This window comes from Oryctolagus cuniculus, chromosome 3, assembly GCF_051225735.1.
Source record: "Oryctolagus cuniculus isolate XC-2025 breed Fujian yellow rabbit chromosome 3, ASM5122573v1, whole genome shotgun sequence".
Taxonomy (NCBI): Eukaryota; Metazoa; Chordata; class Mammalia; order Lagomorpha; family Leporidae; genus Oryctolagus; species Oryctolagus cuniculus.
The window spans coordinates 44,126,688-44,143,634 of NC_142869.1; the positions used below are offsets into that span (position 1 = coordinate 44,126,688).

Consider the following 16,947-nt stretch of genomic DNA (forward strand, 5'->3'; position numbering starts at 1 on the left):
TCTCCAGCCACCCTGGACTGGTCCAGACCCTACTGTAAGGGCAACGCCTGTACAGGTGGGTCAAAAAGTATCCAAATGTCATCATATGCTCAATTTTAATACTGAAATCTCCACCCAAGGAGGAGCTTAATCCCTCTTACCTAACAGCAATTTTTCTGGTGCGTGTTTCTGAACTGTGCCTTCGTGGACTTGTACCCACACCATAGGCAATAACAAGAACTTATCCTTCTACTTACTCATTTCCCTCTAAAATAAAAGATACAAAAAGATACATGTTTCTCCAATCACAGAGTCAAAGTTTTGGACATTATTCACCACGGCCTCCTTATTTGCTGTAAATAACTTACTTTGTGTGACAACACTTGGTGGGCTTCTTAGAATTTGCCAGGAAGTGGGGCCCCAATTTTGGGTGGGTAAAATCATACTCTTCTAAGCTGGGTACCTTCTCTTACCTTCTAGTTTCATGACTTAGAAAACTAAGAGAAACTTAATAAAATCCAAAAAGAGAACAAACCATGAGTCTGGATTCCGAAAGCTGGCTGATCCAGAATAATATTTCTTCTTGGGGATTGAGTAGGAAAGAATGGAAAAGAACTATTTCCTGAGGCCCAATTCTATTACTGATTGATTGGCTTCCCAGAACAAAACAAACAAGAATATTAAGCCATTTTTAACTGTTGGCTAATAAACTATTCACCAATTACTGCTAATTTACTCTACTTTCAATTAGGAATCCATGTTGGCATTTCTTAAACTTTCTATCAAATAATCAATAATGATAGAGTTCCCTTCAAATACAGAGAAGTAGGTTGAATACTACTAATACAAAATTGCATGCATGTTTCATTTATTTAAGTAAATTTTGCATATATCAAACTTAGTCTCAATTTGAACATAAGGAGTTTTTCACCTTCAGTTTTAATAACAACTGGTTCCTATGCCCCTCAATTATTGAACGCATGTGGTGACCCACCAAGATGCCATTTTGTTCCTTGGCCAGGGACATGTGTATACATTGGTTTCAAAAGCAAAGTCTGTATCATCAGACCCTTTCTCACACAACACTACTGATGATTTGGAGCCAAAATGTTTGGGTTTGTGTTCTCTCATACGCAATTAACCTGTCTGTTACATCAATCATAATGTTTAAGGAGGAATGAAGATAACAGGCTATCTGAATCTCAGAACCAAGCAGGAATACCAGTAGTGTTGCGGGTGGGTATATGTACATATGTTTTCTAATTTACTATGTAGTGTAGGTGTGAGGAGGTTATATGAGTACACATTAGTGTTTCCTAAGTAACTTTAGCTTGTCCTCAGATAAGGACTTTAGTGAAAACATAAAATCAATTTCAAAAATTAACCCTATCATTTGAAGAAATGACTGATTCTAGAAAAATTACAAAATGAACCTGGAGCATCTTGTAGTGCCAGAAATAAGAAAGTGATTTTTAAAAAATTAGAGGATAGGTGTTGTGGTACAGCATGCTAAACCACTGCTTAGGACTCCCACATCCAACATCAGAGTGCCTGGGTTTGAGCTCCACATCTACTTCTGATCCTTGTTCTTGCTAATGCACATCCTGGGAGACGACATATAATGGCTCAAATACTTAGGTCCCTGCCACCCATATGGAGACTCAAGTGGAGTTCCTAGCTCCTGGCTTTGAGCTGGTCCAACCCTGGCTGTTGCAGACAGTTAGGAAGTGAACCAGCAGATGGAAGACAGTCCTCTCTGTTGCTCACTCTCTTTCTTTTTGCCACTCTGCTTTTCAAATAAATTTTTTGAAATATGATAAAAATGTTAGACATACCAAGAGAACCCACTCCAGAACAAACTAAGAGCTTCAGTGGCCAAGGCTTGAAATATTTGAGCAACAAAATAAATAGTATTAGATTATAACATAAAATATGAACATACCATTTAAATTCATACTGATTATGAATCATTAATTATTATTACATAAAAAGAAGTCAAACTTTACACATATATGAGGAGAATAATCTCAGAATAAATAGCTGCCCTTTTAAGTAAATCTTACCAATAATCAGGTTAGACTCTACTACTTACAGACCAACAGTCCTGACCACTGCATTCTATAAAACATGAAGCACCGTGTCTGTTACAAAGACGATTCTCAAAATATGATGACTATAGTGGCAATTTTGATATCTGACCTGCTAGTGAAGAGAGCCGTCCCTTACCTAACCCCCAAGAGAATCCCATTCTGGTGTTCAAACATGTGCTGAGTCTGGCCAAACACATGAGCCTCATTTTCTTAAGATACTAGAAGCCAGGGAGTAGAATTATGTCAGCTTTATCTAAGGACCATAAATAAGCTCTTAATCGTCCCTTTTCTGAAGGTTCATGTCCCATGATAAGGCACCAATGTACAGTTTACAGAGGCAAGACCGACCTGTAACACAGTGGGCTAAAATTAAAAGGACTGATGGCATCAGTGGTGTCAAGAATATGGAATGATGGGAATTCTCTGCATTGCTAGTGAGAGTGTAAATTGATGTGACCACTTTAAAAAGCTGTTTTTCAGCACAGACTAAAGCCAGACATATGCTTAACTATGACCAGAAACTTCACAACAGAGTGTGCACCCAACAGAAATGAGTGTTTATGTTGCCAAAAACACATGTTCAAGAATTTCCATAGCACTTTTATTAATAATCTAGAAATAATACAAATGTTCACCCATAGTAGAATAAATAAGATGGTGATTATAGTAATATATCAAAATATAATTCAGTGATATAAAAGAATAAATAACCAGGGTAAGCACTGTGGTAGAACAGTTGTGGTACAAGTTGCTCCTTAGGCTCTCACATCTCTTATCAGTGTGCCACTTCAAATCCTGGAATCTTTGCTGATGCATCCTGGGCAAGATGATGGCTCAAGTGCTTGGGGCCCTAATACTCACGTGGGAGACCTGGATGGAGCTCTGGGCTCCTGGCTTTGGCCTGGACCAGTCCTGACTATTCTGGGCATCCAGTGATTTAACCAGCAGATAAAAGATTGATTCTCATTCTCTGTATCTTTCAAGTAAATGAAAATAAAAACTAATACTGTCCGTAAGTCTCATAGACAATAGCCGAACACAAATCAGCACTTTGTAAAATTCCATCTATGTGAAGCTTTTTGAAAAGTTTATTTTATTTGAAAGGCAGTGCAATGGAGGGGTAGAAGGTTAGGCAGAGAGAGAGAGAAATCTTCCATCCACTGATTTACTTCCCAAATGCCTGTGACAGCCAGGGCTGGGCCATACCAAAGCCAGAAGCCAGAAACTCCATTCAGGGCGCCCACATGGATGGCAGAGATCCAAGCCCTTGGGGAATTATTTGCTGCCTTCTCAGAATGTGCATTAGCAGGAAACTGGATTGGAAGCAGAAATGGAACTCAAACTCAGGCACTCAGATAACCTGCTGAGCCACAATGCCCCTGTGTGAAGTTTTTGTTTGTTTGTTTGTTTGTTTGACAGGCAGAGTGGATAGTGAGAGAGACAGAGAGAAAGGTCTTCCTTTTGCCGTTGGTTCACCCTCCAATGGCCGCCACGGCTGGCGTGATGCGGCTGGCGCACCGTGCTGATCCAATGGCAGGAGCCAGGTCTTCTCCTGGTCTCCCATGGGGCGCAGGGCCCAAGCATTTGGGCCATCCTGCACTGCCTTCCCGGGTCACAGCAGAGAGCTGGCCTGGAAGAGGGGCAACCGGGACAGAATCTGGCGCCCCGACCGGGACTAGAACCCAGTGTGCCGGCGCTGCTAGGTGGAGGATTAGCCTATTGAGCTGCGGTGCCGGCCCTGTGTGAAGTTTTAAAACAGGCAAGAGGAGCCTGTCATGACGGACATCGAAGTTAAAATAGTGGTTGTCTTGGACATACTGACTGGGAAAAAATGCAAAGAAATACATAAGAGGCTAAAATTGCCCTATTTCTTGATTTGGATGATGGTTACAAGAGGGTATACATACAAGTATTTTAAGTTTACTAATTGTACACTTAAAATATGAACACTTCTTGTATATAAGTTATAAATCAGTTAAAGAAAAACATTCTTAAATAAATTTGCTTTTTAAGAAAAAAGCAACAACAAAAAGCATGGCCTTGACATATGACAAATTAGCTTCATATACTAGCTGTGCCACTTATTTATTGTGTAAACTTGGGCAACCTTAGTCTCTTTTTTCATATGCAAAATAGGGATACTTCCCCTCTCATGTAGTGTTTATGTTAAATAAAATTATATAAATCTAGCATATTGCTCTGCACTTGGCAAGTGTTCAGTAGATGCTACTTCCCTTTATCCCTTTGTCCTGGTGGATTAGCTTAGTAGTTCCTGTGTATTGTCTTTGGGAAACCACCAGGTTTCAGGTTCTAAATGTAGTGAGAAGTGACATTTCTACCGGAGCACAAAAAGATCCTTAACAGTTGGCCAAGTCATCTATTTCCTCAGATATTTTTGGGATCTTCTAGGAATGATTCATCTGCCCGTCCATGCATCCATCCATAAATCTGTTCATCCATCCATTCATCCAGTCAACATTTATTAAGTTGTTACTTTTGGGCCAGGTGCCATAAATGCTGGGAAAACACTGTTCAATAAAACTGCCTGGTTCCTGCCTTTGGGGACTTTACAATCTCACATGAAAGACAGGCAATAAACAAATAAATCCATGATCACTAATTAAGATTAAAAAATAAAAAAAAAACAGGGAGTCACAATGGGCCAAGAAAAAGACCTGTCAGAGAATGTGACATTTAAGATGAGAAGTGAAGGTGGAAGAATAGTCAGTCCCTGGAAGAGAAGAGGGAAGGTTACACAGTATTCTACCATGGCAGTCCTGTAAACATTAAAAATAATTAGTCTACATGAAAAACAGAATCACTGCCAAGGAGAAATTCTTCTCAGATATGAACATTGTAATATCTATTCTACTCTTCAGGAGAACTTTTGGTCTACTTCTTGTTCCTTGGGAGTTTTACAGCCAGAAAAATGGGTATCCACTACACTAATCAAACTTGATTATATAGTGTGTTACAGAGATGGGACATTATGGGAAATAGAAAAGGAGAACAGGTAACCTGATTGCAGTGCAGTATACTGAAAAGGACATGGGATTTATAGTCTGAGTTCAATTTCTATCCCTTCTTATGAGCTATAAGGCCTTAGGCAAGTCATTCAAATGCTTTGAACCTGAGTTTTTTCATCTGAGAAATGGGAATAATGATGGTTACCCCTAGGTTATGTTCCAAGAATGAAGTGAAATAAAATATACATAGCATCTTGCATGAAACAAGCATTGCCATACTCTGTTTAGAACATTTCCATCTGCCATTCACCACAAAACCATTAATTCATTGTACTCTTATTTACATTGTCTGACTATGGAAATGCCAACTTGAAAACAAGTACTTTCCTTTCTCTAAATTATCTTCCTCTAATTTTGTCTGTTGATTTGAAATTTTTAGCTCAGTGCTAAATGTGACTACTTTCAGGTAATAAATCATTCTTGATTTTCCTAAATCTCCATCTAAAACCTCTTCAGGAAACCCAGGGCAAGTGGCTAGGAATGAAAGAGGCCCAGCCAGTTGGGAGATGGGAACACTGACTTTTGGGGTGATAGCGCTGTACTCAGCTGCAGATAAGACAGCTGTGGAGCTCAGCGTGGTTTGCCATCTGGACTTTGGGTCCTCCTGATAAACTGCATTTTCCATTACTCCGCATTATCCATGGCTGATCTGTCATAGCATAGCTTATAAGGAAGTGTTTCAGTAAAGAGTGGTGAGAGAGGAGAGAAAGCAGGTCAGATGTTTTTGCTCTCTTTGTAGTCCTTCTATTAGAGGTAGCCTAAAAAGGGTCTACAGTCTGCAGCTGTAGACTAAGCCATGATGTCTGATGGGCAAGTCACTTTGGCAGTCCCTTTTCTCATCTATAAAATGGGGTAACACTAGCCTTGTTGCAGTAATCTTAGGATTGTTGAAGCTTGGATAAAAAACTACATGTGAAAGCTTATAATAACTGTAAAATGCTGTATAGATTTCAAGTGCTATTAATTAATATTAAAATATTTTATGCCATTTTCAGCATGCACAGCTGGCCTAGAAGCTTTTAGACCTATTCAGGATGGAGCTATAAGATGGGGATTTTTCTAGGTCAATGAGTAATGGAAAGTTTCTCAAAGGTATTGCCTATTTTTACTTTGAAAGAGAAACTTTAGGATTAATAGTTGAGGAGAACTCAAGGGCTGGAAGATTAACAGAAAATAAAATATTACACAAACTTGGCCTATTCTAATAATTTGTTTAATTTGGGGAGCAAATATAAATGTTCTGTTCACCTAGATTAAACTGAACAGGGCTCACTGAAGTAATAGGCCTGATTAAATCTTTATTTCTGCTATTTCCTGTTCTTGCCAGGAAGAGAAAAAAAAAATACCATGGGTGACAGACAGGAAGAAATAAAGTCAAATGATTTTATGCCTATGCAGCTTTTCTCAAGTATGCCAAAACAATCATCTTTACTCAAAAACCTCATATTTTAAAGGATGCACCCCTAATTTAGGCTTGCAAGAAATAGATTATCATTGGTTATTACATGGACTGTTTTTTAATTTCTCTAGGAGAGATGTGCTGATTTATGCTTTTCTGCTCAATTCTACTATATACAAGCCTTCTTCTGAGACACAGACCAGATTCCAGAACCCCTAAACATAAACCCAACAATCAAAGATTACAAGAAGAAGCAATGGGTTGCTTACCTTATTCGTTTTCCCTAAATTATCTCAAGACACAACTTCTAGGAATACTTCATCTGTGATAGCATTTCAATTGTAGAGCATGCTTTTTCTACCCCAAATTAATTGTAAGTCCTTAATAATTTGAGTTAGAATGAAATGGGAAGATCTGAAAAGCCTAACTGCCCCACACACATTTTACTTTTGATGTCCAGGAAAAAGGAAACTAGAATAAAAATACTTTTAAAAATTGACTTGTAAAATTGTGGAAGGCAGAATCTTTCCAGGGCCAAGCAGTTCCAACAGCAAAGCATTATATTTTATAGATCACATTAAATAATAATCAAAAGTAACCTAATAGAAACCAGTTCCAAAATCCTTTCTTGATGATTTGGTACATTTGAAATCTAGTGTGCTTTTCATGCCTTTCTTAAGCACTCTATAAAACAAGATACTCTCACAAGAATTGGAACATGACTATTTTGATTGCCTCAGACTTGAGATGATGTTTAATAAACTAAGTACATGGCATGGCATCACCAGCCATTTTCTTCAGAGCCTTTTGCACATTTTACAGAAACTGTATAGTGGGGAAGTAGCACAATGAAAATCTTACACTGTGCTAGTTGAAAGTTGGATCAGAATTCCAAAGTCTAGGTAAAGGTTTATGACAAGAGTAAGTAGAATGCCAACACTTTTTTTCACCTTTCAAAAATATAAAATGTTTAATTAATTAAACAGTTTATTTTACATTGTCTTTCCTTCAGTCATAGTTTATTTATCGAATTTCAAAAGGCTCATGGTATAAATGAGAACAGGATATATAACTACAGAGAAACCACTTTTAATTTTAATTAATTAATTTAGTTATTTATTAAAAGGGCACACTGACAGAGAATGAGTGAGAGACAGAGAGGGAGAGAGATCTTCCATCAGCTGCTTCACTCCTCAAATGCCCAGAACAGCTTGGTTTGGGAAAAGCAACAGAAGATAGCCTAAGTGCTTGGGCCCCTGCTACCCACATAGGATACCTGGATAAATCTGGCTACTGGCTTCAACCTAGCCCAGCCCCAGCCATTGCTGCCATCTGGGAAGTGAACCAGAGGATGGAAGATCTCTTCCTCTCTCTGTCTTTCCCTCTCTCTGTAAATCTGACATTCAAATAAATTTGAAAATAAATAAATAAATTTATTTGAAAGGCAGAGTGATGGGGGGAGGGAGATATATCTCCCATCTTCTGGTTCACTCCCCAAATGCCCACAACAGCCAGGGCTGGGTCAGGCCAAAGCCAGGAGTTGGAACTCCATCTGGGTCTCCCAAATGGATGGCAGGGTCCAAATACTTTAGCCATCATCCTCTGCCTCCCAGGTGCATTAAAGGAAGCTGGATTAGAAGTGGAGTAGCTGGAAAGCAGGGGGAAAAAAAGAAGGAAGAGGAGAATGAGGAGGAAGAGGAAGGGGTGGAAGAGAAGCAGAAGAGTAATAGTAGTGTAGTAATAGTAGTAATAGTAGCAGCAGCTATAATTTGAACTGGCACTAGATAAAAGATGCAGTCATAAGGCTAGTGCTGTGGTGTAGTGGGTAAAGCCACCGCCTGCAGTGCTGGCATCCCATATGGGTGCTGGTTCAAATCCCAGCTGCTCCACTTCTGATACAGCTCCCTGCTAATAGCATTGAAAAAGTAAAGGAATATGGTCCAAGTGGTTGGGCCTCTGCATCCATGTGGGAGACCTGGAAGAAGCTCTTGGCTCCTAGCTTTGGCCCAGCCTAGCCCCAACTGTTGTGGCCATTTGAGCAGTGAATCAACAGATGGAAGATCTCTCTCTCTCTCTCTCTCTCTCTCTCTCTGCCTTTCTGTAACTCTATCTTTCAAATAAATCTTGAAAGAAAGAAAGAAAGAGAGAGAGAGGAGAGTGGGAGAGAGAGAGATGGAGGCATTCTAAGAGCTGGCTTAACCTACTAAGCCACCACATCTGCCCCCTACCCCTGCTGAAGAACTTTTTTTCCCCATACTATTTGAAAATAGCTGAACTCTTTACATAGAGTTAATCTTATGTGTATAAAGGTAATTGAAAATAGATCTTAGTAAATCTAAGATCTATAAGATCTAAGTAAAATAAGAATGGGAATAGGAAAGAGGAAGAAGAAGGGTAGGAGTGTGGGTGGGAGGGATGGTACTGTGGGAAGAATCACTATGGTCCTAAAGTTGTATTTATGAAATGCATGTTTATATACCTTAAATAAAAGTTTTCTGGGATCAAAAATAAAAATATTCTTGTGTGGATGGCATTGTGGCATAGTGGGTTAAGCTGCCAACTGCAACACCAGCATTCCATATTGGCACCGGTTCATGGCCTGGCTGCCCTACTTCCAATCCAGCTCCCTGCTAATGTGCCTGGGAAAATCAGCATAAGATGGCCCAAGTCCTTGGGACCCTGCAACAACATAGGAGACCCAGATAAAGCTCTTGGCTCCTGACTTTGGCCTGGGCTAGCCCCAGTCATTGCAGCCATTTGGGGAGTGAACGAGTGGATGGAAGATATCTCTCTCTGTGTATCTCCCTCTCTCTAACTTTTCCTTTCAAATAAATAAAAAATCCTTTTAAAAAAGTTTAAAATTTTTAAATTAAAAAAATATATACTTATAAAGTTATTTTAACAAGTAAGCAATTTGGGAATGACAGGTGTAAGAGGAAACAAAATAATTTTTAGAATGAAACAGGGACTCAATGGATTAGGGTGAATTAAACACAAGAAATTGTCCTCCTTTATTAGTAACTGCAATTATTAAATATCCACAGTAAAGAATCAGTTAATGCTGGCCCCACTAGTTACTGCTTGGGTTACTGTAGGCAGACACACAAAAAATCTTCCAAATATTCATGGAAAATGAATTTTATGAAAAAAAACTCTTCATGAATTTCAAAATTTTTACATGAAATACACATCTTTTAATTCCATTTTCCCACAAACTTAAAAGTACCATTGTATAAATTTTATGTCCCTGATTTTTCTTATTTTTAATGGAGAAAAATACAGCACTTTAACTCACAAGAGTGTTGGGATTAAATGAATTAACTGAAAAGGCACATTTAGAAAATTACTAGGCTCATTATATGAGCTGTTATCACTGTGTACACAATTGGGCAAGTATTCTATTATCTCCATTTTGCAGATAAAAAAAAATAGAGGCATGAGATTTTCTAGCCTGTTCAAGGTTTGAACATCTAGTAAATAACAGAATCATACTTAGATCTGTGACCTTTCAGGAGTTTCTGAACAGCTCTGAACTCTTTCTATAAAAATGAAGCTCTAAAAAGCTGTTGTATAAACCTAAGATACTAAAACAGTTCAAGGATGGTCTGAATACTCTCAATGTTGGACACTGTAACAACCAGTAACACTACCATTTACCATATTACCACAAGTTTTATAACATGAAATAATTCAATTAGTGGGGTAAACTGACCTTCTCAATGCTCAGGTTGCTACCCTAAGGGAGATGAGGCAAAGATCACTCCTACAGGGGAGTTGGTAGAGGTTAAAATTTAGCTTTGCCTTATCTATACCTATCACTGCCTGTTTTAAGAAGACTCACTCGGTGAAGGGTTCCTGAAGCCTCCCTATTTCTACCTTCGTGAGCTCTGGTGAATATGATACCAGGTCATGTTTCATGGTATATTAAGCTGGTAGAGGAAGTTTCTTAGGAAAGTGAAAACGGAGGAGATTGGTTGGGGGAGAGCTGGTAGGCATTATCTTTTCAACTCAAATAAATGGCAATTTTACACCCTATATTTCTTAGCTCCATTCAACATCTAGTTCCCTTTAGACACTAGTGACTAATTTCTTTATCTTACACAGCCTCCTGAACGTTACCACTTCTTAACCTTAGAGCTTCATTTTGAAGTTGTTGCTCCCACCAGGAAAATTCTGCAATGGAAGGCAGTTACTTCCTTCTCTCTTTTCTTTACCAGTAACTTTACCATATTTTTCCCCCAATGATTCCTCCTAGGATGAATAAGTTTGTTTGTTTGTTTGTTTTTGACAGGCAGAGTTAGACAGTGAGAGAGAGACAGAGAGAAAGGTCTTCCTTCTGTTGGTTCATCCCCCAAATGGCTGCTACAGCTGGCACGCTGCGCCGATTCGAAGCCAGAAGCCAGGTGCTTCCTCCTGGTCTCCCATGCGGGTGCAGGGCCCAAGGACTTGGGCCATCCTGCACTGCCTTCCCGAGCCACAGCAGAGAGCTGGACTGGAAGAGGAGCAACCGGGACAGAATCCGGAGCCCCAACTGGCACTAGAACCCAGGGTGTTGGCACTGCAGGTGGAGGATTAGCCTAGTGAGCCGTGGCACTGGCCAGGATGAATAAGCTTTGAGGGAAATTATTAGTATCCAATAAAGTCATTTGACAAATATTACATAAGGCCTATTATTAAGCATTTTGCTTATTGCTGGGTTCGGTTGTGATCCAGTCATATTCAGTCCTTCTCCTTTAGAATCCTGTAGACTCCTGGTAAATAACAGCAGCTTACACAAAACATGAATAAGATGAATTTGCTCTTGTTGGACACTGCATTGTATACACTATCATATTTAAATCTCATCAACATGGCTATTAATATAGCTCAATTTTGCAGATGAGAAAAACTGAAGATCGCTCAAAGCCACACGAGTCATACAAGGAATAGGCCAAATTGGGACTTGACTGCAGGTCTGTCAGATGCTAGCTTAACCACACATAGATCCTCTCTGTGTCACACACAATTTCTCACGAGATAGGACCTTAGGGCCCAGCATATTAGTAGCTGAAGTACAACCAATCTACTATTTTGCTAAAGATTCTAGTGAATATTTTGGTTTGCAAATGTAAAGGATTCTGTGAAGCTCAACCTTAAACAAATTATGGCAGAGAGCTGAGAAAGGACATCTGCAGACAGAAAACTGTGGCCGGATGCTCTGCGGGTGGGTAAGACAGACGTGCAGTCAGGTGACTTCAAGAAGAGGAAGCAGTGACAAGTTGAGGTAGGAGGCACTGACAGAATCAGCCACCTGGACCCCAAACCACAGTGGAAGGAGGTTATCTTAAACATTGTAAGCACTTTTATCAGATTATACAGATGTAATTAGGATATAAGCTTGCTTTCCTTTGCCCATATGATTGAAGTGATTATTTAAATGAATTTAAAAATCTTTTTTCCCAAAGTATGTCTGATTTATGTATTTATTCGTTTATTTGAAAGGTAGAGTTACAGAGAGGCAGAGGAAAAGAGACAAAGAGAGAGGTCTTCCATCCGCTGGTTCACTTCCCAAATGGCCACAACGGCCGAGCTGGGCCTATCTGAAGCCAGGAACCAGGAGCAACTTCCAAGTCTCCCTCACGGGTGCAGGGGCCCAAGGACTTGAGTCATCTTCTACTGCATTCCCAAGCCATAGCAGAGAGCTGGATCAGAGTGGAGCAGCTGGTACTGCAACTGGTACCCATACAGGGATGCCGGTACTGCAGCTGATGGCTTTACCTGCTATGCCATAGCACCTGCCCCAATATGTCTGATTTAAAGAGGTAGAAATTATCTCAGGATTAAAAGTCAGGAGCTCTAAATTATTTTTCTGATACACACCAATTAGTTTAGGTGAAGGATCTTTTGCAAGTTTTTTCACATCTCTTATTCTAAATTTCTTCCTTTCTATAACAAGGGAATTGGGCTACTGAACCTTAAGAACTGTTGAAGTTTCAAACTTCTCTGATACTATGATTTATTGGAAACCTATACTGTCTCTAGTACTACATTAAACAACTTGCGGTTTAGACATAACTAGAAGGTACATTTCTAAGACTTTTGACTTATGTTATCAATATAGTGGCCACATGTGGCCATGAAACACTTGAAATGTACTTTGCATGACTGAATTTTAAATTTTATATCATCTTAATTAAATTTAAGAAACTAATACTGCATTCAGTTTTTGAAAACCTTTACTTTTAAACAATTTAAGGATGTGACTCTGCTTTTCTCAATAATAAAATTTTTGAGATCTAAATATAGATCAGATGTTCTTGATGAAAATTTGGTTTCCAAATTAGGGCACACTATCAGTATAAAATAAACACAAGATTCAAGACAATATAAAAAAGAAAATGTCTCCATAATTTTTATATTGTTTATATGAAGTGGCAATATTTTGGATATATTAGGTTAAATAAAACATTAATTCAATCTGTTTTTACTTCTCAAAATGTGGTTACAAATGTCTTTGACATTTATTATGAACAGTTTTAGGCATTAAACTCTATAAACTATTGTAGGTGTTTGAATTCGCATACTGGGCTGAGTCAATCATGGGTGTTTTGGAGAAAAGAACTGTGTCACTCTTTAAGGAAGGCACCTGTACCAGTCTGAGTCACTACTCTCATCAGGAAAGACTTGCCTAAATTACCCTTGCTAACAGGGTTTGTTTCAATAGAGTCAGATAATGTGAGGTCTCCAGGAGCCTCTCTGGTTAATGCTCCCCAAATTGGGATGGGCCATAGGCACCGGGGATAAATGGACTGTCATGTCTCCATCTGAGCATATCCAGCACTCTTACCTCCAGAGAGGGGACCCGTTAGGAGGAGCCTGTTTCCATTCAGTATGAGTACCTTCTTAAGTGGAGGTCTGAGCCATGCCCTTCCAGAGGCTGTTTGTCCCCTGGTGTCTAACTACTTTTAGCCTGTTCATAGATGTCTGATTTATAGCAGGTAGCAGACAACTATAGACAGTGCTTATTTTGTTCTTTCCACATAAATTAAACTGTAATGATCTTGTCATTTAAAATTTTTTTAAAAAATAACTGGTTTTCTCCTGAAGGAGAAAGTTATGAATTTGAGGCCTTCTTTTCTTTGCTAAATTCCATCTTCCTTCTCTGACTCTACAGGGGATAAATGTGGGACCAGGGCAAACCACCTCTCCTGGTCAGTATTTGGTAAGCATGTGGTAACTGACCTGCTGTGAATGTAGAAGGTCACCTCCCCTAGACAGACTATGGCGAGTACTGTGCCATGATCAGAGGGGGTCCCCCTCACTGGTTACAAGTGGTAATTCACTGGGAATGCCTTGGAAAGATCACCCTCCTTAAGCCAGAGTGTGGTAACAACCTGGAGGGTCACTGTGTTGGCTTGCTGGGTTTTCTGTGACAAACACCACAGAGTAGATGGCTTACATGGCAGACATTTGTTTTTCTGCCGTTCTGGAGGCTAGAAGTCCCAGATCAAGGTGTCAGCAGATTCAGTTTTTCTTGAAACAGCTTGGCCTGCAGGTAGATGTCCCTTGGTCTGTATGGACTTTCTCCTAATTTCTTCTTATAATGACAACAATCATACTGGATTGGGGTCCACCCACATTATCTCATTTTACTTTAATTACCTCTTTAAAGGCCTCATCTCCAAATATGACTATATTTTGATGTACTGGGAGGGGATTAGTACACAGAAATTGAGTGGGAACACACGTCAAGCCTTACGTCTCTGGTCAGAAATGTAACACTAAAGGATGATCAATTTAATGGATTGTGTGGTCAAAGGCAATGACCACAGAATGGCTGTGAAGTCACATGGGGATTTCCTACTCAAAGGAATGAGAGCAAGAATATATAGCTTCAATGTGATATGAATGAGACCAGGCAAAAGAGGAGGGTTGCAGGGATGTACTGTCTCCTGAATTTTCCTGCAAGCCCTCAGAGTAGGTACAGTCTCCTTAGCAGCAGCAGGAATTCCTTGTTACTCGAGCATCATTGCCAGAGACCAACAAATGTAGCTGAATGTCTATGGAAGAGTGTGCTTAGCTCTGATAGACAACTCTGACATCAGACACAACCATTCACAGCCTGTTTAGGAGCATGACCGAAAGACATGGAACAAATGTAGGCCAAACATCCAGTAATATACGGCAAAGAGGTGATTGGGCAGGGAATGGAAAATAGAAATCAGCCAAGATTTCTGATTTCTGGAGAGAGTTACCTTCTGAGACTTGGAAACTGATGAAAAAGATAATGAAAAGCAGCAGCCAAGGCAGAGGAAAGAAAATGCAAGACATGCTAAGATGCCCCAGGAAGTTTGGTGGCTGAGGCAGAGTCTGTGACTGGGAGGATTGGTTGGAAGTGGTGATGAGGAGAGAAGGGTTTGTGTCCAGGTGTGAAGTGATGTTGGACTGGGTTTATGACAAAGGACAAGGCAGGTTCTGTGTGAGAGGGTTACTAACAGCTGGCAATTGGTCAAATGTTGAAATTAAGGAGGTCCATGATTACATAATCACATACACAAAAACCCACCACAGCAATGTACTCCAGACACACCAAGAAGTTACTTACTGGTTGCAGTGCTGGTGCTGAGACCTCTGGCAGGCAGCACCTGTGTTTATGAAAGAAAAGACAAGTACAGTGTCATTGGTTTGCAGACACCTGAAAAGTCAGCTGAGCATGCAACTTCCTTTTTTATTTCCATCCCACCATTAGGCTTCTCCAGTCAGGCCAATTGTTAGCAACAAGAAATTAGACAGATGGAAGTAATCCTCTCCACCTGACAAGGCTTAGAAGCTAGACCCATTAAACTAGGAGGAATCAGTGTAAGTAAGGACAGACGGATGTCATTAGATGGGATGATGCATTCTATGCGTTTATCTTGGGGCGCATACAGTATGGAGCAGAAAACAAACTGCTTGATGGAAATTGGCTTGGCTTCGTGAGACAGAACAAGAAAATTTCCCCTTTAAATGATGGCTCTTAAAGTCTTTTGAAAGGAAGAGGACAATTCCACTCCCTTCATCTTTTCCCAATAGTTTGCTGCAGCTAGTGTAAATATGTTCTGCCACCAACCCTAGATTTTATAGGTAAAGTAGGAACGCTCAGCTTTTTCATTGTCTCAGATTCTGAGCGGGTTGCGATGTGCGTTCTTCCCCTTAGCTCCACATATCGGGACTCCCCCTGTCTCAGAAGGACACGCTTCGCGGGAGCAGACTTCACAGCGGGGCCCAGGCTCCACAAATCCCCCAAGCAATGTTGATGTTCCGAGGAACTTCTACCAAGTTGTAGCGAACTGGGCCCTCCACTGGGAGGGCAGTTTCGGGGCACCGGGAAGTAGACCCGGTAAGTCAGGGAACAGTTCTTGGGAAGGCACAAAAGTCTGGTGAAAAGTCGCAAGCAGCTGGGACGAATTTGGCTTCTTACCGCTCCTCGTACCTAGGGGACGCACTAGTCTGAGGGTGGGAAGCAGCGTGGCAAAGGTTACAGCTACTCCGTGCGCCGCCTCACCCCTCCCCTCAGCGCGCCCCACCTGCCCAGCGCAGTCGTCCGGCCGCCGCCAACCAGCCCGGCGCGGGCCACACCCTCTCACCGCTGGGACCACGCCCCGTAGCACGCGCCGCCGGCCGGCCGGCGCCCCGCCCCGCCCGTCACGTGACAGCCCCACCCTCCGCGAGCGCCTCCATTGGCCCTCACGCCGCAGGGGGTGGGACCTGGCGAACAGCCGTGCCTCCGGAGTCGGCTGCAGTTTTCAAACCTCAACTGTAAGCTTCGGTCATCGTCTGTGCTGCGGTCGCCGGGAGTCTCCTCACTGGGGGCCAGGTCACAACTGTAGCTTCCTGTTGGGAAAAAGGAAAAGTGGATCTTGCCAGCCTCCCACCTACCCTGCCAGAGCTGGCGAACACGTCCTGTCGCGGTTCCTGGCGCGGGGCGGGACAGGAGCCCCCTCAACGGGGGCAGCCTCGGAAGAACCTGCTGTGGCCAGAGAGGTCAGTGTCCTCAGCCTCGCGTGTCCGCGGGCCTGTCGGGATTGGCAGGTGGGCTTGGAGAGAAGGGCGGGGTAGCTGGGGGAGCGGAGGGGTCCTCTCGGACCCCGGGCTCGGCGGAGACGGGCTCGGACCCTGCCGCCCCTCGGGTGACCCCCTGCTCCAGCCAGAGTCCAGCTTCGCTGGCCCCGTCGGGTGCGGGTTGGGGGTGGGGGGTGGTCTTCCCGACACCCCTGCCAGCCGCGGGAGCCCTGTTTGCGGGTCAGCCGGTGCAGCCCTTCGCGGCGGGCTCGCGTCCCTTCCACGTCCTGCCGACGTGGTCCTCGGGGCACAGGACGTGTTCACGTCTGGGCTCGCGGACACGGCCTGCTCACAGCTGTCTTTCGTACTCGACGAAGTTCCTGCTCATCTTGCAGGGAGCTTTCAGCTACTTCTTGTGAACCAGATTTTTTTT

At 41.8% G+C, this 16,947-nt stretch overlaps 1 protein-coding gene and 1 long non-coding RNA gene across 3 annotated transcripts in view; one reads left to right on the forward strand and one right to left on the reverse strand.

Annotated features, from left to right (window-relative positions):
* LOC103348804 (uncharacterized) overlaps positions 1-16,113 on the reverse strand; it is a 38,104-nt gene extending 21,991 nt beyond the window's left edge. Inside the window, exons 1-2 of one of the 2 annotated variants that reach the window (XR_007920618.3) lie at positions 15,946-16,113; positions 15,079-15,118 (exon numbers count right to left, since the gene is read on the reverse strand). This is a non-coding gene — a long non-coding RNA (uncharacterized LOC103348804). Of the gene's footprint in view, positions 1-15,078; positions 15,119-15,933 lie in introns of both variants that reach the window. The other variant, XR_016231993.1, reaches the window with a different exon arrangement.
* Positions 16,114-16,209: 96 nt separating this feature from the next.
* Positions 16,210-16,947, forward strand: part of STK17B (serine/threonine kinase 17b) — a 35,029-nt gene continuing 34,291 nt past the window's right edge. The window contains exon 1 of the mRNA XM_002712358.6: positions 16,210-16,496. The gene's annotated coding sequence lies outside the window, so the exon portion shown is untranslated. The remainder of the gene's footprint in view (positions 16,497-16,947) is intronic.